At 47.6% G+C, this 25,223-nt stretch overlaps 1 protein-coding gene and 1 long non-coding RNA gene across 2 annotated transcripts in view; both read right to left on the bottom strand.

The window, feature by feature from the left end:
- The window catches only part of LOC123785973 (uncharacterized), a 176,709-nt gene that overhangs the window by 137,774 nt on the left and 13,712 nt on the right, over positions 1–25,223 (bottom strand). The window lies entirely within an intron of this gene.
- LOC123785974 (uncharacterized) lies at positions 4,575–24,972 on the bottom strand. Its single transcript, XR_006777838.2, has 3 exons — positions 11,313–24,972; positions 10,452–10,509; positions 4,575–9,979 (listed from the first exon to the last, which is right to left on the bottom strand). It is a non-coding gene; the product is annotated as an uncharacterized LOC123785974 (long non-coding RNA).

The raw sequence follows: 25,223 nt of genomic DNA, 5'->3' as shown, positions 1-25,223 counted from the left end.
TGCCCGGTGAGAAATGCAACAGCCCGCAGCTATCAGGACGTCCTTCTCCAAGAAACTAACGCCTCGGACCCTTCTGTCTTTGTTCCCCGGGGCACCACCACACCCAGGCGCACACCCTCCCTTCCTCCAGCTTCCAGGCAGGGGCGCCCTTCCTCCTGGCCCAGGTGGGGAGGAAGCCCCTGCCCTCGCGGCCCTCCCGCTGGCCACTCACTGGCTACCACGCCCCAAAACGGTTCTCTGCCTATTCTAGGGTTAGAAGCCAGACGGGTCAGCGACGTAGAGGGCCGCGAGGCTCAGACGGCGACGCAGCAACGTGAACAGAACTGCCCGTGGCTAGAAGAAACGCCGAGGAGCGCGCAGCCCCACCTCTCGGCGGCGGCGGCCTGGCGACCGTTTGCTCGGGGGATGCTGCCCCCTGCTGGCCGCATGGGAGGACGCAGCGGGGCTGCCGCCTGGACTGGACGAGCGACCTGCGAGGGGCAGCTCTCAGGGCAGCCACAGTCCCACCGCCACGCCTGGAGGGCAGGTGGGGGGAAGCGGGGAGAGGGGGGAAGGGAGAGACCTGGGCATCAGATGGCCCGAGTTCGAATTCCGTCCCCAACACCCTCTAGCAGCAGTACTGGCTGCCTCAGCCCTTCTCAGCTCTAAAATGCTGTCAACTCTTCAAAAGTTCTAGAAGGAGATGAAAGTAAGAGGTCTGTTGTATAAATAGCTCTGATATCCCTCCAAGGCCTACCTGTGCTTCCAAAAGCTTCCCTGGTCAGGTCTTCCTCAGGAGCCGCCAACTCCAGGGCATGCGCGGGTGAAGCCATGGTGGTTATGGACTGGAGGGGGCGGAGGATGGCTCAATCCCGGCCCCTAAAGATATCCAGGTCCTAATCCTTGGAACCTGTGAATGTTACTTTAAATGGCAAAAGGGATTTTTGCAAGAGTGATTAAATTAAGGGGGCTGAGATGGGGAGATAATCCTGGATTACTCAGGTGAGTCTTAAATGTAATCACAAGCGTCCTTACAAGAGGGAGGCAGAGGGAGATTTTACTACAGAAGAGAAAGAAAGCGGTATTACAAAGGAACAGGGGGGAGGGAGGGGATTTCAGAGGTTACTGCTTACTTTGAAGATGGGTAAGGGGCCAGAGGCCAAAGAATGCAGCTCTAAAAAACTGGAAAAGGCAAGTAAATGGATGTTCCCCTGGCAGCTCTCTTGATACCTTGATTTTGACCTGGTGAAATGGATTTCAGACTTCTGATTTCCAGAACTGTAAGAGAATAAACGTGTGTTGTTTTAAACCATCGGGTTTGTAATAATTGGTTACAGCAGCAGTCAGAAACTAGCACATGGCCTTCTACTCTCAACTCTTGTGTTAGGCAGTTGAGATCAGGCAGTTAAAAAACTAGAAAGACCCCTCCTCTACCCCCAGGGGAAGTTTATAATCTCCCTCTCTTGGGATTTTAAGAAGCAACGGCCAAAGAGACATTTCACCACCACGGAAGAGACATTTCACCACGGAAAATAAATGAATGACTAATAAGCACATGAAAGATACTCTGTCCGTAGCATTAGGAAGGGTAGGAATCATTAAAACCACAATGAGATACCACTTCACACCCACTAGGATGGCTATAATAGAAGACACTAACAAACTTTGGCAAGGATGTGGGAAAACTGGAATCCTCATACATTGTTGGTGGGATGGTAAAATGGTGCAACAACTTCCGGAAAATAATTTGGCAGTTTCTTTAAAAGTTAAACAAAAATTACCATATGACCCAACAATTTCACTCCCAGAAATCCATCCAAGATAAGTGAACATTTATGGGGTGCCTAGGTGGCTCAGTCGGTTCCCCTCAGCATCCAACTCTTGATTTCCACTCGGGTCATGATCTCAAGGTCGTGAGATCAAGCCCTGCTTCAGACTCGTGCTGAGCATGGAGCCTGCCTAAGATTCTCTCTCTCTCCCTTCCTCCCTCTGCACCCCCACCCTGCTCCTGTGTGCTCTCCCTCTCTAAAAAAAAAAAAAAAAAAAAAAAAAAAGTGAACATTTATGTCCAAAGACATGTTCTAGCTATATTATTCATAATAGCCAAAACCTGGAAATAATTCATGTGTTCATCAACAGTGAATGAAAATGTGGTAAATACAATGAAATATTATTCAGCAATAAAAAGGCAGATTACTGACATGCTACAATATGCAAGAACCTCAAAAACATTATATTAAGTGAAATCAGACACAAAAGACCACATATTATACAATCCCACTTATATGAAATCTCAAGAGGTAAACCGACAGAAATGGAAAGGTTAGTGGTTGCCTGGGACTAAAGGTGGAAAGAGAGAATGGCTACAATATATGCAGAAGGGATCTTTTTGGGGTGATGACAGTGTTGTAAAATTGGATTATGATGACGGTTGCACAGCTCATTGAAAATAGGTGCCCACAGTTCCTGAAAATGCTTCAGGGAGGTAAAGGGAAAATGGGCATCTTGTTATTAATGAGGTAACTTTCAGACCCCGCCCAAGGGCAGGGGTTGGTTGCCAGGAGGACCAACCATGTGATTAGGGAGTTGGAATTATCAGTCCTACCTCCCATCCCCACCCTCCCGCCCCCACCCCCGGGGAAGGAAAAGGGGCTGGAGGCTGAATCAGCCAAAGCCCAATGACTCAATCATGACTATGTAATGGAGCCTCTATAAAAACCCAAGGGTGATGGTCATTGGGGAGGGTATGTGTTGTGGTGAGTGCTGTGTGTTAAGACTGATGAATCAAAGACCTGTACCCCTGAAATAAATAATACATTATATGTTAATTAAAGAAAAAAAAAAAAACCCAAAGGGACAGCTTTTGGTCCTTTTTGGAGAGCCTCCACACTTGGGAAACCAGAATGCTTCCATGTGCCATCAAGCCACACCCCAAGCTCCATGAGGGCAGAACCTCCTTTGTTTAGGGCCTGGCCCTATGAAACTCTTCATCTGGCTGTTGACTTATATTCTTATCATATCCTTTAATAAACTGACAAATGTAAATAAGACATTTCCCTGAGTTCCGTGAGCAGTTCTAGCAAATTAATCAAACCTAAGGAGGAGATCACTGGAACCTCCAACCTGTAACCACTTAGTCAGAAGCACAGGTCACATCCTGGGGCTTTTGCCTCGTGTCTGAAGTGGAGGTTAGGGGCAGTCTGTAGGACTGAAACCTTAACCTGTGGAATCTGATGGCATCTCCCAGGTAAGCAGTGTCAGAATTCACTGGATTCGCTGATGCCCTCAGGTGCCTGAGAATTGCTTTGTGTTGTGTATGGGGGAACTCAAGCGTTGGAGTTAGGTTTAGGAAACTTTTTTTTTTTTTTTTTTTTTGACAGAAAGAGAGAGAGAGCACAAGCCGGGGGGAAGAGCAGAGGGAGAGGGAAAAGCAGACTCCCCGCTGAGCAGGGAGCCTGACGTGGGGCTCCATCCTAGGACCCTGGGATCATGACCTGAGCCAAAGGCAGACACTTAACCGACTGAGCCACCCAGGTGCTCCGTTGTCTGGGAACCTTTAAAACAAATGCTGACCACCTCATTTTTAAAAGATTAAGAGCCAAACACTAGTGGTAGATTTAAAAAAGATAATCCACAGAGTTCTATTTCTTTTAATATACAAAGGGGTTTCTTTTTTATTTGGGATCAAGCTATAGGGCCCTAATATCAACCTGGCACACAGGGTGGTAGAAATAGAACAGAAGACAGAATGTCTCCATAATAACAAATTCATAATCCAATAAAATACAACCAAGTATGAAGGAAAAAGAATCAAGAGTTTTCACCCTCTACTTTTAGGGGAGTTTCTTTTTACCTAAAAAGGGAGAAAAGTGCTGAGGTTTAGTTTTTTAGGCCATGTTAATAGTTCCCTAGTCTGTCCATTGATAAACTCAACTTTGTAAGTTGGTACCATGTGCTTCCTGACCCCCTGCACACCTCCTGTGGACCACACACATCACCTGAAGTGTCTGGGTCTCCAGAAGTCTACCTCAGCCCTCGGCTGAGATTAGAGGTTGAGTCCTGATATAAGACCCCCACCACCACCACCAAACACAGAGGCCTTCTCCCCCAGGGAGATTCAGGAACCACAACACAGTGGAATCATAGAGAACAGAATTGACAGGCAGGATCAGATTCAAGGCAGGTCTTCCTAAATTCATGAGTGTTTGATTTGATGGCACAGTGAGGTTTTTTCCTCCGAAGGACAAGTCTCCTCCCACCCTCCTTTCTAGAGGCAGCAGCTACCCCAGAGCCTCTCGGATTGCTCCACCCACACCTGTAGTTTCCTGATTTGAGGAACATTCTTGCCTTGAGCACCATCTGGAACCTTGGCATGAGACTTAGGCTGGGAAGGGTTGAAGGGAAGGTATCTGCAGAGGTCCACCACGTCAAAAGCAGGTGCTATAGGCAGGCTGTGGTGCCACATTCTGACCAGAGAATTTTCGTTAATGTAGGTTCTAGTTAAGAGCCAGATGAAGCCAACAGCCAACATGAGCAAGACTGCAGTGAACACAGCAGGTCCAGGAAATTAAAGGGTAAGTCAACTCCTGAAACACAAAGAAACATTAAAAAAAAAAAAAAAAAAAGAACCAAATGACAGGCTTATATTCCATTATCTAACGGACTCTCAAAAGCATCCTCAGTGATTTATCTATTCTTATCCCCGGTCCCTAGCATGTTGCCTGGCACATCAGTAGGTACTTATTTTTTGAGAGAATAAACAAATGAACTGACGGCTAATATTTTATCAAAGCCAAAGTCAGACTTGGAACAAAATAAACCTGGTAACGTAAAGACTTTTTACCAACTTTGGCTATATAGCTCCCTCAAGAACCCTATTCATACACACAGAGTTAACTTTGAAAAATGTCCCACATCCTTTTGCGTTGTGGATTCTAAATTGCCTATGAGCTAATGACTAAAAGTCTTCCATCTTAGGCATATCAGAAATTAATTTTGTCTATTTATAAAAAGACAGAAACTGTTAAATTTGAGGCCATTCACCAAGAGAAGCACAAGAGCCAGTTGTATTCCAAAATGTATTCTATCATCATGTAACTTATTATAGATCCAAAGAACTATAACTAGTTTTGCATACCATCTAGAAACTATCTTTAGAGCAAAATCCACAGATGCCAGATTTCTGAAACTTCAAGATGGCTGCCTCATAGAACTTTTTTCAACTTAACTCTTGTCACTGCAGGCAATGGACTGAATGTTTACATCCTCTCCAAATTCATATATTGAAATTCTAACCCTCAAGGTGATGGTATTAGAAGGTGGAAACTTTGGGAGGTGATTGGATCATAAGGGTTGAGCCCTCATGAATGGGATGAGCATCCTTATAAAAGAGGCCCAAGAATCTTGACCCCTTCCACCATGTGAAGACACGGCAAGAAGATGGCTGTCTAAGAACCAGGAAGCAGGTCCCCACCAGACACTGAATCTGCTAGTGCCTTGATCTTGGACTTCCAGCCTCCAGAACAATTTCTGTTGTCTATAAGCCACCCAGTCTATGGTATTCTGTAAGAGCAGACCAAACGGACTAAGACACTGCATTATCTGGATGCTTGGAGGGCACAGGAAGAGAAAAAACACAGAAAAATTACATATTGTCGGTCACAAGTAGCTTCCTATTCATAAGATATTCAGTTAATACATACTGAGCCTGTATTTTGTGCCAAACTCAATCTTCCTTTGAAATATAAAAACTAAGAAACACACACACATAAAAACCCAAAGAACTATGCAGACAGCATTGCAAGGTCACATGTCCTTAGAGTCCAATAGCATCTTTGCTGGAATTTCAACATCTGATATTCAAAGAGCCAGACAAAACCTTCGACATCTATTTGAACCCTTTGTTTCATAAGGGTGTTCAAGACACAAGGACTAAGGTCCCACAGCAAGTCAGCGAGATGAGAAAGAGAAATCATGTCTATTGATCTGCCTGTGGTGGCGCCAGGCAGCTCATATTATTTCAGAGGTAACTGCACCAAATGAATTGCCATCACCAGCAATAACTCCTTTAAAAGGCTAAAGGCATCAGCTAGTTCATTACCAACTGCTCTGTGCCGAACCTGCTCCGAAGAAGCTCACTCAAACCCATGTGAGACCCTGCCCAATTTCATCTTTGGTAAGAAAATGTCTAAAACCAAGGGCATGACAGACAGAGCCTTGGCGAGACAACCAGATGTTCAAGGTAAATTCTACACACACCTACTTTGATCAGTCAGGAATGGCATCCTTATGGAAGTGCTCCGAAGCTAAGTTTGCAAAAGAAAAATCAGTACAATGAAGAGTCTCACAGTAAATGGTTTACTACCATGTTCCAAGTTCTAGAACAGTTTCTGGACTTGGTATCCTTCAGAGAATGTTTGCTTTGGTGTTTGTGGCCACAGGTATCATACTGAGAGCTCAGCCCTGACCTAAGGATGGTACAGATCTCATAGGAGATCCCAGCAGCTCATAAGCGTACAAACGAGAGGGCATCTGGGCAACCAATGCCTTTGTGAGGAGTGTGCACAGACAGCATGCCAGGCTGCGGGGTATGGTCTTCATACTCCTTTTGGCAGCGACATTAGTAAGAGCCAAATCTGTTCACACATTCTGCTCCATTATCACAGAACTCCAGGCCAATTTCACACTCGTTCACATCTAAAAATAGAAGAATAGACTACTCTGGTTAGTCTCACTATCTGGTCCCTTCTGCCGTACTATCCTCCAGACTATTCCCAAGACTCATCATCTGCCTTTTTCCACTCTTGCTGGTCTCATGCTATTTCTTGAACACATCAGGCACAGCCCTGCCTCAGGGCCTCAACAGGTGGAGGCCTCCTCACCCTGCTGGCTAGCTGCATGGCTCTCAGGTGTCTTCTCAACAAGGCTTTCCCTTACCACCTTTAAACTACTATAATGACCGCATTTCTCAATAGAACGTATCAACATATCAGCTAATATACTCTATGGTTTTCTTGCTTGTCTCCTGGCTAAACTGTAAAGCCCATTGAGAAGGAATTAGTCTTTCAGATTCACTATTGAACCCCGAGTACCCAAGACGATGCCTGATCCATAGTCGGAATGTAATAAAATAGGACATAAATAGATAAACTAATAGCCAACCCTTCCTCGGACTGGGAGGCAAGCCTAAGTTTTCCATGATGAAGACTGAGAAGGGCCTGCTCTCCTTGGGAAATGACTAGCACCAGGGGACTTTTCCTACTTACTCAATCCTGGCTGAATCATGCCTAATGTAACGAGTCCTAGTTCTTGTCTGTATAAAATTTTCTCTCTTGGGGTGCCTGGGTGGTTCAGTTGGTTGGTTAAGCATCTGCCTTCAGCTTGGGTCATGATTTCAGGGCCCTGGGATCGAGCCCCACGTCCGGCTCCCTGCTCAGCGGGGAGTCTGCCTATCCCTCTTCATCTGCTTCTCCCTCTCCCTCTTCCTCTCCCCCAGCTCATGCTCTCTCATGCTCTCTAATAAATAAATAAAATCTTAAAAAAAAAAAAGTTTCTCTCTCACATGAAAATTTAGCCTGAGGAGGTAGTTTTTAATCACGTTCTCCCTAGAATGTTAGCCGCTCTAGTTTGTTGTAATTTACCAAATTGTTCTCCATTTACGAGGCAAGGGAAAGTTGTGTCAAGATCTTGTCTGACACTCTAGGGTTTTTTTTTAAGATTTTATTTTTAGGTAATCTCTACATCCAATGTGGGGCTCCAACTCACAACCCCCAAATCAAGAGTCACATGCTCCACTGACTGAGCCAGCCAGGTGCCCCCTGACACTCTAGTTTTAACACTTGATAGGATTTCCCCCCTTTATTTCAGGTACTTGGACTATATATAAATGAATTAGGCTTTCCCACCCCCCCAAAATGGAACAACCACATATAAACACATCTTGAATAAACAGCTAACCCTCCAGAACATGTACTTTTCCATTCCAGTCAGCCTGCCTCCTCATTTTGGGATGAATAGTAGTCCTTTTCTCCTAAGATCTGAAAGCAAAAGGAGAGATCGTATGAGACCACCTTTGCTCTTTATTACAGCTGGTCAGCACTCAACACATTCCGACCAACTGATTACGGAGGCTGCTTTCAGCCCAGAACACAAGGGAGTGCTGCCCCTTCCCCCAAAAAAGGTCTGGCACACCACAGCCCTAGGTAGATAGCTGTTGCTTATCTCTAATGGAGTGTCTTTTTCTGAATAAATTTTATTTATTTATTTTTTAAGATTTTATTTATTTATTTGACAGAGATAGAGACAGCCAGCGAGAGAGGGAACACAAGCAGGGGGAGTGGGAGAGGAAGAAGCAGGCTCATAGCGGAGGAGCCTGATGTGGGGCTCGATCCCAGAACGCCGGGATCACGCCCTGAGCCGAAGGCAGACGCTTAACCACTGTGCCAGCCAGGCGCCCCACCACTGTGCCACCCAGGCGCCCCCTGAATAAATTTTAGAAACAGAAGTTAAAGGCAACTAATTCCAGAAAAGAACTGCTACATGACAATTATCATTAAAGTCAAGTCTTCCTAAAAAACGGAAAGAAACTTACTATCTTATGTTCCCACTTTTTGTCTATCTGTAGCATTTGCTACAGATCTCCTCCTTTTTGAAAGGAAAAGGAAAACCCACAATGCTACAGAGCCCACACACATCAGTGCGTGCACTCCATTTTTCACACAGTGAAAAACCTGTATGCACACAGGTTTGTCTATTTTCAGAGATTTGTATTTGCTATATTCTCCTAATGGCTTGAAAGGAGTCAAGTAGAGGGTACCATAATTTATTTGAACTTGTTCATCACTCATATTTCTAACTTTTATTATAATAATCCTGTGATAAATATAATGGTATAGGAGTTGTCCAAGTTCTATCTTTCTGGGATTTCTAGGAGTGGGATATGTGGGCCTGAGAACCATTTGTTCTGAGCTCTTGATGTGTCTGTTACCCTGTTTTCCAGAAGGTGCATGATAATTCATAGCCTTCTAAGCAATGTCTCATAACCAATAATACTTGCTAGACTGTACTACATGCCATGAACTGTTCTAGGCTCTTCATATTAATTCATTTAATCTTCATAACAATCTTATGAAGTACTATTATTCCCATTTTAGAGAAGAGGAAACTGAGGCACAGAAATTATGCCAGGTCCTTTTACAGGAAGAAAATTAGTTTGAGGAAGAATCATATTGTCAATTGAGGGTGAACATTGAGGGGAAGCAGAGTTACCACAATTACTGATGCTTGTGAACAGCCTAAGACTATATCCATCTGAACTCTGAGGACATAGGGAGTGTGGCATAGGTGCTCTTTTGTACCATTTAAGTAGCTATGGTCCTTCCCCTGAACAGTTTAGGAACCCATTCAGAGATCTGACAGTAATGCAAATAGTAGTAGTAGCCCAGTCAATTAGGTCTCAGCAAGTTAGAAACTTTTAGAGCTAGAAACTTCATGGACTTGATAAAGCTAAGAAAACAGATTCGAAATGGGGACTTTATCCAAAACTCTCTTAGGGACTCAGCTGGGACTAGAGCCTAATCACCTACACCCTAGTCTGACATCTCTCTTTCATGCCCATTGCCCCTCAGCTGTGTTCCCTGATCCCTGCCAGAAGGCAGACCAGCAAGTCAGTATAGAGGACAGTTTCCACCTGGGTAAGGGCCAAAGGCCAGGAGAGGGAGAAAAGGGAGGAGGGAGAGGGAGGGTGGGGGAGGGGGAAAGGAGGGTGGAGTGGGGAGAGGAAGAAAGAGAAAATGCAAATGTACAGGGGTGGGGAACCCCACCAGGGGCTGCTGACCTGTTTTTAGAACAAGAAGGGTCTGTAGGCTCACAGGTACTTAGTCCAGTCTTCAACTTACCTCCTGCTTAGTTTCTCTCACCACAGATTTTAACATGTTGAAAGAGCCCCCACTCAAAGACTCTCTGAGGTGCTCTGACTCAAGCCTCACTTTAACTCAGACGTCTGCCAGAGAGAGGAGAGAAGAAACCCTATCACCAAAGCACACAGATACAGTTTTAGTCTCACAAGCCTCTTTGGGACTTTTACCCCCGACCTGACCTGAAACGGACTCTTGTCGCTTGCGTTCATGTTTGTGCTTACACTAGACTGCGGAACGGGTTCTCAGACAATGGCCCCAGGGCCACGCTGCTATTCAGGTGAAGCCTGGAAAATCCAAAAGCTTCGACACAATACACTACAAAGGATTGAGTTTGAGTGTTTGTTAAGTTGGAGAGGCACATAGCTTGAAATCTGGGTCAAAAAGGCTAATTTCTGATCCGTTTCCTGATGTGAATAGTGTAAACAATACTTTGTGAATATGCTCAAACAGACAGCCACTCTTCTGCTATTGGCTTACAAGATGGCCTGAGAGGATCTGTCAACATGATTAGTGGGGTTAGACTATATCTAGTGCGCTCCAATTATGAAATCTCACCTTTTGGATTATGTTGAAACACAGCCACTTCCAGAAAATGGGTAAAATATTGTTGTATCTTCATGAGTCACAAGAGAAAGTAAAACAGAAATTAGTTTTGCTTTCCTACTTATATGAATCAAATTCCTAGTGTTTCAAACTTAATGGCAGACATCGTTAATGATTTAAATAGTAGATGAAACATATCAGCTCACATTCTGCGTCAGGGTACTGATGTTCAGTATGTTCTGTATAATTACATCAGTTAATCCTCGGGGCACCTGGGTGGCGTGGCTCCATCGGTTGCGTGTCTGACTCTTGGTTTGAGCTCAGGTCATGATCTCAGGGTCGTGAGATCAGCACCACGTCAGGCTCCCCGTTCTCCCTCTCTCTCTGCCCCTCCCCTCTGCTCACACACACACACCCTCTCTCAAATAAACAAAGAAAATCTTTTTTAAAAATCAATTAATCCTCACAACCCTATGAGGTACTATCATATCCATTTTACAGAGTATAAAACAGAGGTTAAATGATTTACCCAAGGTCACACAACTAGAAGGCTGCAGAGTCAGAATTTATTTTTTTTAAAGATTTTTTTTTTAATTTATTTATTTGACAGAGAGAGAGCACAAGCAGCGGAGCGGCAGGCAGAGGGAGGGAGAAGCAGGCTTCCCGCCGAGCAGGGAGCCCGATGCAGGCTCCATCCCAGAACCCTGGGGTCATGACCTGAGCCAAAAGCAGACGCTTGACTGACTGAGCCACTCAGGTGCCCCATGCACAGCCAGAATTTAAAACCAAGCTGTCTGGCTCCAGACTCTGCACTTAAACCAAAACACCTTGTGAGTCTGTACGTGTGTTTGACTTCCTTCTCAGTTGCCTCACCTGTAAAATGGAGACCCTATCACCAGCGTCAAGAGGCCTGGGGGATTAGCAGCAGAGCATCAGGAACCGCAGCATTCTATATAGTGGAGTCTCCTCTGGCATCCACTCTTTCTCCCATGACCAAAGACTTATTTTTATTTCTGAGAAAAAAACTGAGTCAGAGAAATAATCGTGATAGAGTTGGAAGGGACCCAAGAACATGCCTACGACAACCACCCTTCCTCTCTTCTTTGGAGGGTCACACTCCCTTCTCCGCTTTCTTTGGTCGCTTATAGCAATGAGTATGCTGCTCACAATGCAGTCAAATCCATCTCAAAACAGGGGAGTAGCTTTCTCAATAGTAAAAGAAAAACTCCAGACAGCTTTTCAAATACAGCAGCTGCCAGTTATCTCTTTCAATAATCTTCAAGACTCCCTCTCCCCTGATGACTCTTACTGGGTTCCAGATTGACAAAGCTTGTTAAAGTTGCCTTCAAAGTATGATATTCAGAACAGAGCTGTGTCAGGCAAGGGATAAGTACAACAAAATAAAGGATTATCACCTCCCTTGATATACATCTTCTATTAATATGACCCTCGACTCCCTTCCCCATGCTTGGGGGGCCCAGGGTCCACAGCACGCACTTACCTAGAGTAGAATACGCTGTCTGGGCTCCCCCTCACCCCCCTAACTCCCTGACTTTGAGGAAGACAAGTTTAAAGTTTGTGTTCTCCAAACAGTGCTAAAATAGCCATGCCTGTGATACCATATCTCAAGTCCTAATCCCAATTACCCTCCATTCTCTAAAGTTGCCTCTTGATACTGACTGACCAAAAAGCAACTTTGGAGAAAATAAGCACACTGATAACTCTCTAGGCCAGAGCAGAACATGGCCATGAAACCAAGGTTTTGTGACCCTCAAGCCCAATAAATGATGAAAACAATCACAAGTCAAAGTGTTCAAGCTTCAAGGTTTGAAATGTTATAAAGCCCTAACATCTAACTCCGTCAACTCCTGTTGCTAACTTTGAGGCTGCTCTGTGTTTCCAGCTCTTCCCACTTCCAGACTCTATAGGATCATATGTCCTAACCCTCTTGTGTTTGGGCGTGCTTGGTTGTCACTTCTGGACAGTAGCGTTTAAGTGCTATGCCAAGACAGACCCTCCAGAGCTTTTCCTCTCTAATAAAGCAACTGACGACCATCAGGCTGGGTACCTGAGGGGCTGTGAGGAACAGAGCCCACCTTGCCCAGACACACTGCAGCCTGAGTGAAAAATACATCTTCCTTTATTTTTAAGCCACTTGTTACCACAGTATAACTTAATGTGTTCTGACTCCATTATTAAATTCCTGAAAGGAATGGAGTTGCCCCCCAACATTTCCTAGATCCTTCTCATACCACCGAGAATCTCCTAAGAGCTGACACTCACCCAATCCTTTTCCTTCTTTTTCCTGATCGGTCTTCATAATTTTCTTTGGCATGAAAATGCTTAGGATTATAGAAGCCCAACTGCCACTGATAAGCCAGAAAGAAGAACTCATCTTGAGGTCTGAGACAACAGCTCTTTCCAGAAGCTATGGCAGCCACAGAGGCTATTACCCCCCTCCGTGACCCCCCAGCTCTCCAGCTTCAGAGATGAAGGAGCCACGCGACCCGTGAGCCCAGAGCAGGGAAGGATAGTTGAAGAAAGGGAGAGAGAGATCTTCAAGGACAAACTAAGACTCTGTGTGGCCCTGTCATTCAGTTCAAGCTCTCCTAGGAGCAGCCTCCTGCTGGGTGAAACGAGTTCACTGCAGGCAGGGTCAGCCTGGAAAACGAGGAATTCTGTAAACAGCCTCCCAGCAGACGCACCTCCGGCTACAATGTGCAGTCACAGTTCTGGTACAGGCCATGACAGAAAGGAATAGTGCCAGTTTATCTAAGAAGTTACCAAGTTGCTATCGTTTTGATTTCTGCTCTGCTGAGCCCCCAGCAAGCCCACATCCCAGGCCTGTGTGGGGCGGCCAGCCTTCCTGTCCATTAGTTACATAATTACTTCGGAGACTCCCCTCGACCCCCTTCCCCACGCTTGGGGGGCCCAGGGTCCACAGCACGCACTTACCTAGAGTAGAATACGCTGTCTGGACTCCCCCTCACCCCACTAACTCCCCGACTTTGAGGAAGACAAGTTTAAGTTCAACCTGATAGGATTCAAAACCAAATATTTTGGCAGAGCAGCGTCGGGGGTAGTCAAAAGATGGGAAAAAAGTACCTGTTTTCCTGTCAGGTATTTGGGAGGGAAAAACTGGCACTCATGAGCTCATTGGCTCTCCCTTGATGGGAATAAAGAAAGCATCCAGAACTGAAGGGATGCCTTTAGAGCCTTTTTCAAAGTCACTTCCCCTCACTGCAAGCCCTTCCTCACCAGGATTCCATAAAGTCTAGTCATAAGCTCTTGTTCAGTTGGATTTATCATTGTATTTCCTGAAATGTATGAAGTTCCTAAGAAGATACTCCAAGGAGAGGTGACATTCATCTGACAGTTACAAGCTGTGTGCCAAGAACTTTCTGGGCCCTAGCAATAGATACACTAGGGAGCACATCAGGTGACCTGTCCTTGTGACACATTCCAGCGAGACATGCAGTAAACAAGAAAGCTGCTGATAGCAATGAGTGCCCTGAAAGAATTCAACAGGGTGATGTGACATTAATGGTTGGTGGCATCTGAGCTGAGACCTAGAGAGACAAAAGGGAGTCAGGCAGGTCAAGGGCTATAACCACTACAGAAGTCAGGAAGTTAGGCTCAGTGAGGGATACAGCACAGGCGAGTTTCCATGAAGGGAAGGCAAGGCAAACCTCAGACCCAGTCCTCTAGGTCTGCCTCACTGCTAAGCAGCTCTTCACATGACCCAACTTGAGGTTTCAGTACTTGAGTAACCCTTCCACGATCCTGCACGACAGGATGGCAGCCCGCTGTTGCCAGTCCTTCCCACGTGCTGCTGTCCGTAACCAAGGTTGAGATGAAAAGGCCATCAATGGTAGGATTCTTCACCACTCGGCAGGGGAAGGAGGAACTGGGGGGTTGTGCCTTGCGTCCTGGCCTTGTTTGGAGTCAGGACTGCTGAGGGATTACCTGCGGCCCCACAGAGCAGGCCACGGGGCTGGGTGACAACCTGGAATGTGGTACTCTCACCCTTCCAACCTGAAGATGTGGCCTGGCCGTGGCCAGCTGGTGGAGGGTCCTGGGTGGTCTGAGTCTCAATCCTGACTTCCTCAGCACTTCCCCAATCCAGGGGCTCTTCTGGGAGAGATCTGCTCCACCAGGGGTCAGGTGGGGGGTCCAGGCCGTCTCCCATGATCACCCTGCACAACATCCGAGCCATTTCTTTAGCTTTCTTTTCAAGGGCAGCTGCAGACCCCGACGCTGTCTTCTCCTTGCTTGGAAAGAACTGCAAGGACTTGGAGGGCCATTCTGAAGGGGCTGGCAGTGGACAATTCACCAAACCATCCAATACAGGTTTACTCTGCAATTTGGGCTTCTAGAAAGCAGTAGGGAGTAGGGCTTTTGTTAGACCCCTTCCTCCATCCCATGCCTTGCTTAGCTGGAGCCTTGGGGCTATGGAGGTTTCATCTATGAACAAAGGCTCTTCTTCCCCATCAGGGAAAAGGGAAAGAGGGGAGAGATGCCCTCTAGCCCCCATGACTTCCTCATCCCTCACCCCTCATCCCAGCAGTCCCCTCAACCTCTGCCCTTCTGCTTCCCAGACCCACACGGGTCACACTCGGGTCTGAGATGGTTTCTAGCCACCATTTTGGGGCCAGGCCAGAGTGAGGCTGCTCACTACCATGGGATTCTCTGCTTCCAGTGGATTCTCTCCTGGGCTCAGCAAAGACAGAGTATTGGCCTTGGAACACACTGCTGCTGGGTCTGGAGGTCAGTCTCATGGAAAGTAGCATCACGTGGACAGCCGGTGTCCGTGGGTCAAACAGCAGACTCCCAAAGCATCTGCACACATGAGAGGCCTTCATTTCCTCAGTCGAGGAGACTCCCTGGACCATGACCTTGTCCTGGCTCCCGGCAGTTGTCAGGGCCACAATCCAGAGATGTAAATGACAATATATCTGTCGGGCCCGGGCCAGATGGTCCAGCTGGCTGGACAGTTTCTGTGGCAACCAGAACTCCCCAAATGGGTCCCTCAAAACCAGACGGCACCTTTGGATTGCAACACATACTACTCTGATGTGTTGCCTCACCTCTGTGGAGAAAGGAATGAGGGGAAAGGGAGTAGGAAGGATGAAGAAGGAACCAGGTTGTGGAAGACCCAGCTAACAAGTCCGAGAGAAGAGCACTATAAATTCAACCCTATTCACCCCCAACCGCGACCAAAGCCCCACCTTGCTCTGTGCTTAAGGGACAAAGCTACCGACTTCTCAGAAGGCTCTCAGCTCCTGTGTCACCACCTCCAGAAACTTCCCACCTACTTCCCCATCCCTCCCCCCTTCTCTGGTTGACCACAGTGCCCTCTGAGTCCCTGTGCCCTGACAGTGGTCACACACGGCATTTGACATGTTGCATCTGGCCATCGGAGGTTTGTCTCTAACACCCTACTGTGAGCACCTGATTCTAGAAGCGGGCCGCCTCCCAGTGGCTGCTGCCCCACAGCACACTCGGGTGCCTGCTGGATGCAGTGTGGCTGTGCAGTGCTCACGGCCTCTGCTCCCGGAGAGAGAGGCAGAGATCGCCGGGGCTGGATGCGAACTCGCTTCCTACCCTGACCCAGACCTGGGAAGGTGATGAAGGAAGCGGACTGTCCAACCCGTGGTTCATCAGCAAGTACGGCAATGGTGGTACTTGGAATACCCGGCAAGGTCTCTAGAGGCCCTTAACGGGTCTTCTACCATCCTGACGCAGACTTTCACCAGCTGGGTTGCATGTGAGTCAACAAAGACTCCCCTCGGGCACCTGGGTGGCTCAGTCAGTTAAGCGTCTGCCTTCAGCTTAGGTCATGATCCCGGAGTCCTGGGATCGAGTCCCACGTCAGGCTCCCTGGGAGCCTGCTTCTCCCTCTCCCTCTGCCCTCCACTCCTGCTTTCTCTCACTCTCTAGTGCTCTCTCAAATAAATACAATCTTTTTAAAAACAAACAAACAAAGACTCCCCTTATCCATCTACCATTGGCCTCTTCCTTTCCGCTGCCCCTGTCACATTTCCCTGGAGCCTCTCGCCGTGGCCTCAGTTCTCAGAGACCAGTGCCACTAACCCTGGCACCGAGCAGCTCTGAGCAAACAGGCGAGGGCCCAACATCTAGGTTCTGTGAGAGCCCCTCTCTACCCTGCAGTGAACCAGGTCTAAGACTCCAGGACAGGACCTCCAAATAGCCAGACAGCCCTGAGGCCGAGCAGTGTGAAGAAAGCTGGCTATAGCCTTAACTCTCTAGAGAGACTGGGAGTTTTATTCAATTCTGCAGAAGTTAGAACTGCCAAGTTTAAGCAGCCATGGCAAGAAAACACTGAGAGAATACCTGCTGTGGCACTCAGGGTGACTGGGAGCTCTAAAGCACTCTGCCCCTACAGAACCAGGTCATGAGTAGTGCATACAGCAGATTTCTCATTTGCAAGGAGGAGGGCTCCATGCACCCTCCCCCGCCTGACTCTCCAAAGAAAACCAGGAGGGAGTTTGAACAGCAAGACCTTTCTAGAGACATGTTGACCTTAGGGTGGTTATGGACATGAAGGCCTGGGGCAGCAGCAAGATGGGAACATGCGTCTGGGACTCCTGCCACGAGGAGAGCCCTGGGGGGACTGGTGTGCTTCCAGCTTGGTGCCTAGCAGCGTACAAACAAAAGTGCATCCTCTTTCAAAGCAAGCACTCCAGTTTAGGCCTAGAGCAGGCGTCCACGAACTACAGCCCATAGACAAGTCCAGCTGTTACCTGCTTTTGTAAATAAAGCTTTACTTGAATACAGCCAGGCCCATTCATTGACATGAGTGTTAGAAGTGTTCCATAACCTGTCTTGCCCTGTGCACTAGCCACTAGATACATGTGGCTATCGAGAACATGAAACATGGCTTATGTGACAGGGGAACTGAATTTTTAAATTTAAGCTTAATTAATTTTAATATAAATAGCCACATGTGGCTAATAGCTATCATTGGTACAACATGGTTTAAGATCAAGCACTTTTAGCAAGAGACAAAATAACCCAATTTATACTCAAAGACTTCTTGGGATTATCAGATAAAGATAGTTATATGGAACAATGTTTAAAGAAATAAAAGACATAATCATGGGGCACCTGAGTGGCTCAGTTGGTTAAGCATCCGACTCTTGATTTTGGCTTGGGTCATGGTCTCAGGGTTGTGAGACTGAGCCCTGTATCAGGCTCTGCACTGGGCATGGAGCCTGCTTAAGATTCTCTCCCTCTCCCCCTGGCCATCACACCCTCAAGGAAGGAAGGAAGGAAGGAAGGAAGGAAGGAAGGAAGGAAGGAAGGAAGGAAGGAAGGAAGGAAATAATCAAAGCAAAAAGATATACTGGGAGGGGCACCTGGGTGGCTTAGTTGGTTAAGCATCCAACTCTTGATTTTGGCTCAGGTCATGATCTCAGGGTTGTGCAATGGAGTCCTGAGTCAGGCTCTGTGCTCAGCAGGGAGTCTGTTTGAGGTTCTCTCCCTCTGCCCCTCCCCCTTACTCTTGCTCTCTAAAATAAATAAATAAATCTTTAAAAAAAAGACATATTGGGAACAAATGGGCACATTCAAAAATAAGTGAACTTATAGAAATGAATAATTGGAATAAAATTCCATGACTACTGATGTCTGCAGTGTACTTGAAATTCATCCAAACAGTAAGATGGATGGATGGATGGATAGACAGGTAGATACGATAAAGTATGGTAAAATGTCAATAGTAGAAGGCAGGTAGTGGGTATATGGCTATTTATTGCAAAGGTCTTCTAATTTGGCCGTATGCTTAAAAAATAATTAAATGTCAGAAAAAAAAAAACAAACTACTCCTGAACCAAATAAAGCACCTGTGATGCAGCACAGAGACAAGAACATGAAAATATGCGAGAAATTAAGAGAGTCTTGATATTTAGGGGTGTCTGGCTGGCTCAGTCAGAAGAGCATGCAACTCTTGCTCTCAGGGTCATGAGTTCAAGTCCCACATAGGGTGTAGAGATTAGTTTTAAAAAGAGAGAGAGAGAGTCTTAGATATCTAATTGGAGCTCCAGAAGAAACAGGTAGAGAATGGAGGAGAAGAAATATCTGAAGAAATGGTTACAAGTTTTTTTGAGCAGATGAAAAACATGCATCCACAGATCCAGGATGCCCAGTATGGTAACTAAAGATGGCCGTAAAAGTGTTGCTGCTCCACTCGTTGAAAGGTGGAGTCTAACTCTTCTGTCCTTGAAACTGGGCTGGCTGCGGTGACTTGCTTAATCGCCTGCCCCAGGAGATGGGTAGATTGCCAGGGCTCAGCGTCCTGTAAAGTGAGCCCTTTGGAGGGCTGGATGGCCATTTCAGTATGTTCTTCAAGGGTCTCCCCGGAGGAGGCCACTGCCCAGCTGGTTTGCTGCTCTGAGACTAACTCACAGCTGTAGTAGCAAATGCCTTTGGCCTGAGGGAGCTTCACTTCCAGGGGAAGAACCATAGAGCGTGAAAGCCAGAACCTGGGAATAACTCAGAAGCAAAAGGATGCAAGGTACCATCCAGTCTTCTTCCCTCAAGCATGTTTGTTACTTCTGTGCTCTCTCTGCCGTAGGAGAAGGTTGAAAATAAGTTCCCACTTCATCTTATGTAGTGAGGACCAGGCACTGCCACACTAGAAACCGTGTCCTTGGGCTCAGGTCAGGAAGTACTCACTAAACTTCTAGAAACTAGCTCTGCTCCAATCAGATTTGGAAAGAGAGCCAGACAACCCAGGGAGCTCTGCAGAAAGTTTGGATTGCAGCTCCAGGGAGTTCAGCAGAGAGACCAGCAGTCACTCTGCTCTTTCCATGACTGGCTAAACCCTGGGGCATGGCTGGACTCAGGGAGACGGGGAGGAGTCTACCTCCTAACTCCTCTCCCTGCTTCTACTCTTATGGAATGATCCATTCTGTGCAGCAATTTCTGTTCAGAGATACCACATCATTTATATCTTCAAAACTCTCCAGAAGCCTGTCCTCCCTCAAAATCCTGACACCCGAGCAGGATCTGTAAGGCCTTTCATGATCTGGCAATTGTCTCTTGTCTCTTGGACCTGCGTCTCTCCACCTTGCTCATTCCTCGGCCGCTGCATGGCTTCCTTTCTGTTCTTAGAACATGTGAAGCTCATTCCCACCTCAGGGACTCAGCATTTCTGCTCCACCTCCCTGGGGCACTCTCCCTCAAGTTCTTCATGTGGCTTCTCCCTCATTTCAACCGGGTGTCTGCTCAAATATCGCCTGAGAAATCTTCTCTAACCACAGTCAAAAATAGTCCCCTCCCCATCACTTTCTTAGGTTCTTCCTCCCAGAACTTAGAACTACTAGAGGTCCTTATGTGTAATGAAGGGACCAGCACCTCCACTATTACACAAGCTGTGTGGGAGAAGAGACTCTGCTGCATCCCTGGGGCTTAGAATATAATAGCGTCCAGCAAATGGCAGCTGCTCACAAATGCAGGCTGAATGCATAAATAAGCGTCTGTCAACCATCTGACACTGTGTCACCTGGACAGGACATAAGGACAGTAATCATAAGACCAGTGGAGGGACCCACAGGGAGAGATTACAACATGGGTTACACAGATCTCACACCAAACATGTCCCTTGTTTCTGAGGATAATAACCAGAGTCACTCGGGCAGACATGGATCCAGAATAGGACAATGGCCTTCAGACTCCAGGGAGCATCAGAACCACCACATGCAGGGCTTGGAAAGATTACTGGGCCCTAACTCCAAGCTTTTTTTTTTTTTTTAAAGATTTTATTTATTTATTTGACAGAGAGAGAGACAGCCAGCAAGAGAGGGAACACAGGCAAAGGGAGTGGGAGAGGAAGCAGCAGGCTCCCAGCGGAGGAGCCTGATGTGGGGCTCAATCCCAGGACTCCGGGATCACGACCTGAGCTGAAGGCAGACGCTTAACAACTAAGCCACCCAGGCACCCCCCTACCTCCAAGCTTTGATTGAGAAGGTCTGGGGTGGGGCCCGAGTGTTGGCATGTCTAACAAGTTTCCAGGTGATAATGATTCTGGTCTGGGTACCTCACTTTGAGAACCATCAGTGTAGGTCAAACTACATAAACACCTTGGTTCATTTCTGCCCAGAGAAGCCCAGGGGTGGGACTTTCTGGAAGAAAGCCAACACGCCTACAGCTCCTTATACCACATGGATGGTGATAGCAGATCTTTGCTCATCATGTGCCATCCCCCCTCTCAACATCTGTGCTAATGTTTGTGGAAGGGACCCCTTACCCTCCAAGCTACTCTGCCAAACTCAAGCCTCACCTCCTCTGTGGAGCTCTCCATGACTACACTGGCTCATGATGCCCTCCCCTCCCCTCCCCCCTGTTCAACTGCTCTTGGGGTTTAGACACTACATCGTCTTTCTAATCATTAACTTTCCTAATCATGACATGCTTGCCTCACTTCATCTCAGACCAGAAGCAGAAGGGCAAGTCCAGATTGCAAATGTTCCCTAGGTGTGCTCAGAACCATGGCTGGAACAAGATTCCACCCAGCCTGCGGCTGTGTCTCCCTACTACCTGGAGATGACGCCCAGCCTCAGGAACTCACAGCTTACTGAGTAGCCCTCAAGGGTATCTAGGGAATCCCAGGACAGGACTTCATTCTGGGTCAGCTGGAGACAGAAGAAGGAAAGGACAATGGAAAGTTCACTCTTCACCTCCAAAGCTTCTAAATCCAGGCTTGCCAGAAATACACCATGAGCAGCCTTCTCTTCAGTTCCTTCCCCTGGGGCCGACCCAACAGATGTCAAAGGCAGAGTGTGTACCAGAAGCCATGCAGTTGAGGCTCAGCTCCCCCTGAAGCCGCCAGGTGGCCAAGGAGGTGTTACTGTGGTGGTTCTCAGCACTGGCTGCACCTTAGAATCTCCTGGGAAGTGTGTAAACATCCCAATGCCCAGGCCCCAAACTAAGTCAGGATCTCTGGGCATGAGACCCAGGCCTCAGTATTTTTAAAACTCCCCAGGTAATTCCCATGTTTAGCCAAAGTTGAGAAAAGCTTCTGTATTCTCTCTTGATTCCAGGCCCTTAGAAATGTCAGTGTAGACATGACAGAGTTCTCCATCTTAACTGGATCATTCATTTGGATCATGGTCCTAGTGCTTGGCTGTCCCAGGTTGCTCATCTCTGAGACACAACTCCATAAGGGGATAAGAACACTTAAAGAGAGATCAATTACCAGGCCAATGGGCTTCCCCTGAGGACCCAACCTCAAGATTTTATCTCTGCATTGAATAGTGTTGTCAGGTTTGAGTTTCTAAGAAGGCCAAGAGCCATGCCCCCAGCCCTGACCCTTATGACAGAGTTGGTTGTAGGAAGCGGGTGGACAATTCTCTGGGGATAGAAGCAGCTTAGCAGGGCGCTGATTCTAGTTCCTCATCATTTCCTGCAGTTTGGGGGTAAAGATAGAAGTAGAAGACACCAGAATCAAAGAATGAATCCTGTCTTAGAGGGGTCATGATTGAATGACCACTTCCTTGCTCACTTCCTCAAAGGCCAAAGTCCCAAAATGTGGATGACACCATAGACTTTATACCCATTCTGTGAACACACCTGACCTGTCTATACACCTACAGTGTCATCCACCTGCTCTTCCAGAGCTCTTTTGCCTAGGTCACTGTTTCTTTGCCTGACGTGTTAGCCGAGCCTCTCCCACAGATGACAGGTGCCCTGAGGTCAGTGACTAAGCCTTCCTGGGCCATAACCCAGCCTCCGGCAGCCATAACCTTGCAGGGTCTTCAGAACACTGACGGGTTGGTAAAAAATACGGGCAGAAATGTTTGCTGTTCTTTCCCCTCTCGGGTCTCTTTTGAGAAGTAAACATGATTAAGGGCACAGTGGGCAACATGCAGCAAGCACTCCACTTGGGGTGGCTCTTACGAGTGTCACTCACCACGAGCCAGGGGCCCGAAGTCTGCAGGACACATGCCTCATGGTAGGAACAGGAAGCCCCTGTTATCCACAGAGGCCTTTTCTCATGGCCCCTTACTGCCTCACCTTCCCACTCATTTATCTAGCAAATAGCCCTGGGAACCTACCCCTCTGCTTCACCCCCCTTGCTTGGGGGAACCCAAAGGGTTCTGAACAAGTTGCTGATATGCTGTTTGAGGGTCTGAGGGCAGCTCCACCCCCACACGGGCACAGCTGTGTGCCACCCACTCCTGAATGTCCCCTTCCCCCCAGGCTCCCTAAGTGCCACTGGGTGGCAGGCGGTCTCTCCCTGCATCAAGAACTGGATGGTCCCTGAATATTCACCACCTTCTCCCAGGGCCCGAGAGCCAGGCCTGATGTGCGGCTGAACCTGAAACCTGACTGCGGATGTGGGCCCTGGGGAGCTTCAATTCCAGCCATCAGGCCAGAGAGGGAAACCAAGGGGAATAAGGCTGGGGTGGGGGCAGGGGCCCCATTCTGACCAGGGCTGCCCTCCCTCTCCAAGCAGCAGGGGTCTGAGGCCAGACACAGCCTCCACGACCTCTTCCTTTTGGGCATCCTTGGCCTGAGGGGTGACTACCGAGGCACCTGTTCTGCACTGTGCAGTAAAGGGCAGGATGACCCACCACAGCTGCATGTAATCAGTCCTGGGGATCACACCAAAGCTAAGGGAGTCACTTCATCCCACCCCCACTCTAACAGCCCTCACCAGAGGCTCACAGCAGAGGAGACAAGCCTACAGACTCCTCACTTACTTCTCAGCGATCTCGTCAAGAGACTGGGCAAGGCTAAGGCTGGGGATTCCTCTGGACTGAAAACAAGATGGATTTGCAAACTGACCAGTGAGTCACTTGTGCCCCTTCCTCCCTGCCCAGTGCCCCCCTCATCCATGAGCTCTCCTCGGAAACATCTGGATACTCTCCTCTCCCACAGGAACCTGCTGCCAGGAAACCAGGGGCATCAGCTCTTGTCACCTTTGTGTGATTTCAGCCCTTAAGTCACCTCTCCCACATAACCGCCTGGGCCTCTGATTGGACAGCATGGCCTGAGCTGAAGGCAGGTGCTTAACCGACTGAGCCACCAGGCACTCGTCATGGTCACGCTTTTCCTGAGTTGAAGAGCTCCAGGTGTGGGGAAACTCTGGAGGAGACATGGGGATGGGAATGGGGTGGGGGGTGCACATGTATCCTTGGGCCCTAAAGCTGTATCATCTAAGTGGATCCTGTCAGCTCAGGCTCTGCCCCCCTGAAAGGGTTGGCACACCTTACAGTTATGTCCCTGGTCAAGGTCGCTCCTCCCTCCACGCTTCTCCCAGGGTCATCTCTATAGCATACAGACTTCTACTGCCATCCATGCCCCATAGTCTCAAATCCTTAGCTCCACCCTGAGGTCCCTGAATACCACGCCTGAATAGCAGGCTGGTTTCCACCCCACACGTAGATCCCCTTCCCCACACCTCTGCTCCTTCCAGAGCTTGATCAATAGTACCCTGGTCTCACCAAGCCTGATGCCATGAGCCATCCCGGCCTCCTGGGACATTCCCTGCTTTCCACAGCTGTTTTACCTGCCTGACACCTGCTGTCTACTCCCTCATCCTCTCCATCCATCCCGCCATTGCCTTATGGAGCCCTGGAGCCCTCACTTGCCTATGGTAATATTGTATGTTCAATGCGACTTCAGGGAACTCTTGTGCGTGGTTAGAAAAGATTCTCCTGCTTAGGAAAGATTATTCAAAAAAACTTCGGTTTTTAGAAATCAGTAACTTTTATCATTATCAAAAACTTTCTTTTAGCTTTTTTAACATGAAGAATTTAATATAGGGGCGCCTGGGTGGCACAGCGGTTAAGCGTCTGCCTTCGGCTCAGGGCGTGATCCCGGCGTTCTGGGATCGAGCCCCACATCAGGCTCCTCCGCGATGAGTCTGCTTCTTCCTCTCCCACTCCCCCTGCTTGTGTTCCCTCTCTCGCTGGTTGTCTCTATCTCTGTCAAATAAATAAATAAAATCTTTAAAAAAAAAAAGAATTTAATATAAAGAATCGGTAACTAAGCCTCAATTTGTTGACTATCACCAATAATTATCATTCTGAGAAACTACCGGGCAACATTTTCAGCAAGGAGAGCTTTTCAAGCCTGAGGGCCCAGCACTCTCAGATGCCATTTATATATATTTATATATATATATACTATGTTAAGTGTGTTTAAGTGGCACACTGTTCATTCAGGGGCATTAAGTACAGTCACGTCGTTGTGCAACCACCACCACACCCACCGACAGAATTCTTTTCATCTTGCAAAGCTGCAATTCTGTTCCCATGAAACCCTAACTCCCCATTTCCTCCTTGTCTCTGCCCCCGGCGCCCTCCCTTCTACTTTCTGTCTCTAGGAGTTGGACTGCTTTACGTACTTCCCATAAGTGGAATCATCTGAAGCCTGCTTGAACATCTCGAGCTTTTGACCTTCATCTCTCCTTTGCCTGCAATGCCCTCTCCTGACTTTTAGACTCCCACTCATCCTTTAAGATCCAGCGTGTCTCCTCCTTTGAAGCATTCCTTGACTATTAAAGTCAGGTTCATAATCTCCCTCCCACCCCTTGGCATTCCCCACTAACCTAGCAAATACTTCAGTTTGCACATATCTGCAATGATTTACTTTCATAGGCAGAGAACCATGAGGCCAGGGACCCCTCCCCATGCCTTTTGTTCATCACCAGGCCTCAACAGCCTGCGGAGTGGGGCTCATTAACGGAACGACGAACCCATCTCTCCCTCAGCTCCATCAATCAAAGACCAACAGATGTCTTGGGATCCCCCTGTA

This window comes from Ursus americanus, chromosome 7 (assembly GCF_024610735.1).
Source record: "Ursus americanus isolate L20-20 chromosome 7, mUrsAme1.1.p, whole genome shotgun sequence".
In the NCBI taxonomy this organism is placed as follows: domain Eukaryota; kingdom Metazoa; phylum Chordata; class Mammalia; order Carnivora; family Ursidae; genus Ursus; species Ursus americanus.
Note: the sequence above shows the minus strand (reverse complement) of the source record. Positions and strands in the feature narration are given on the sequence as shown.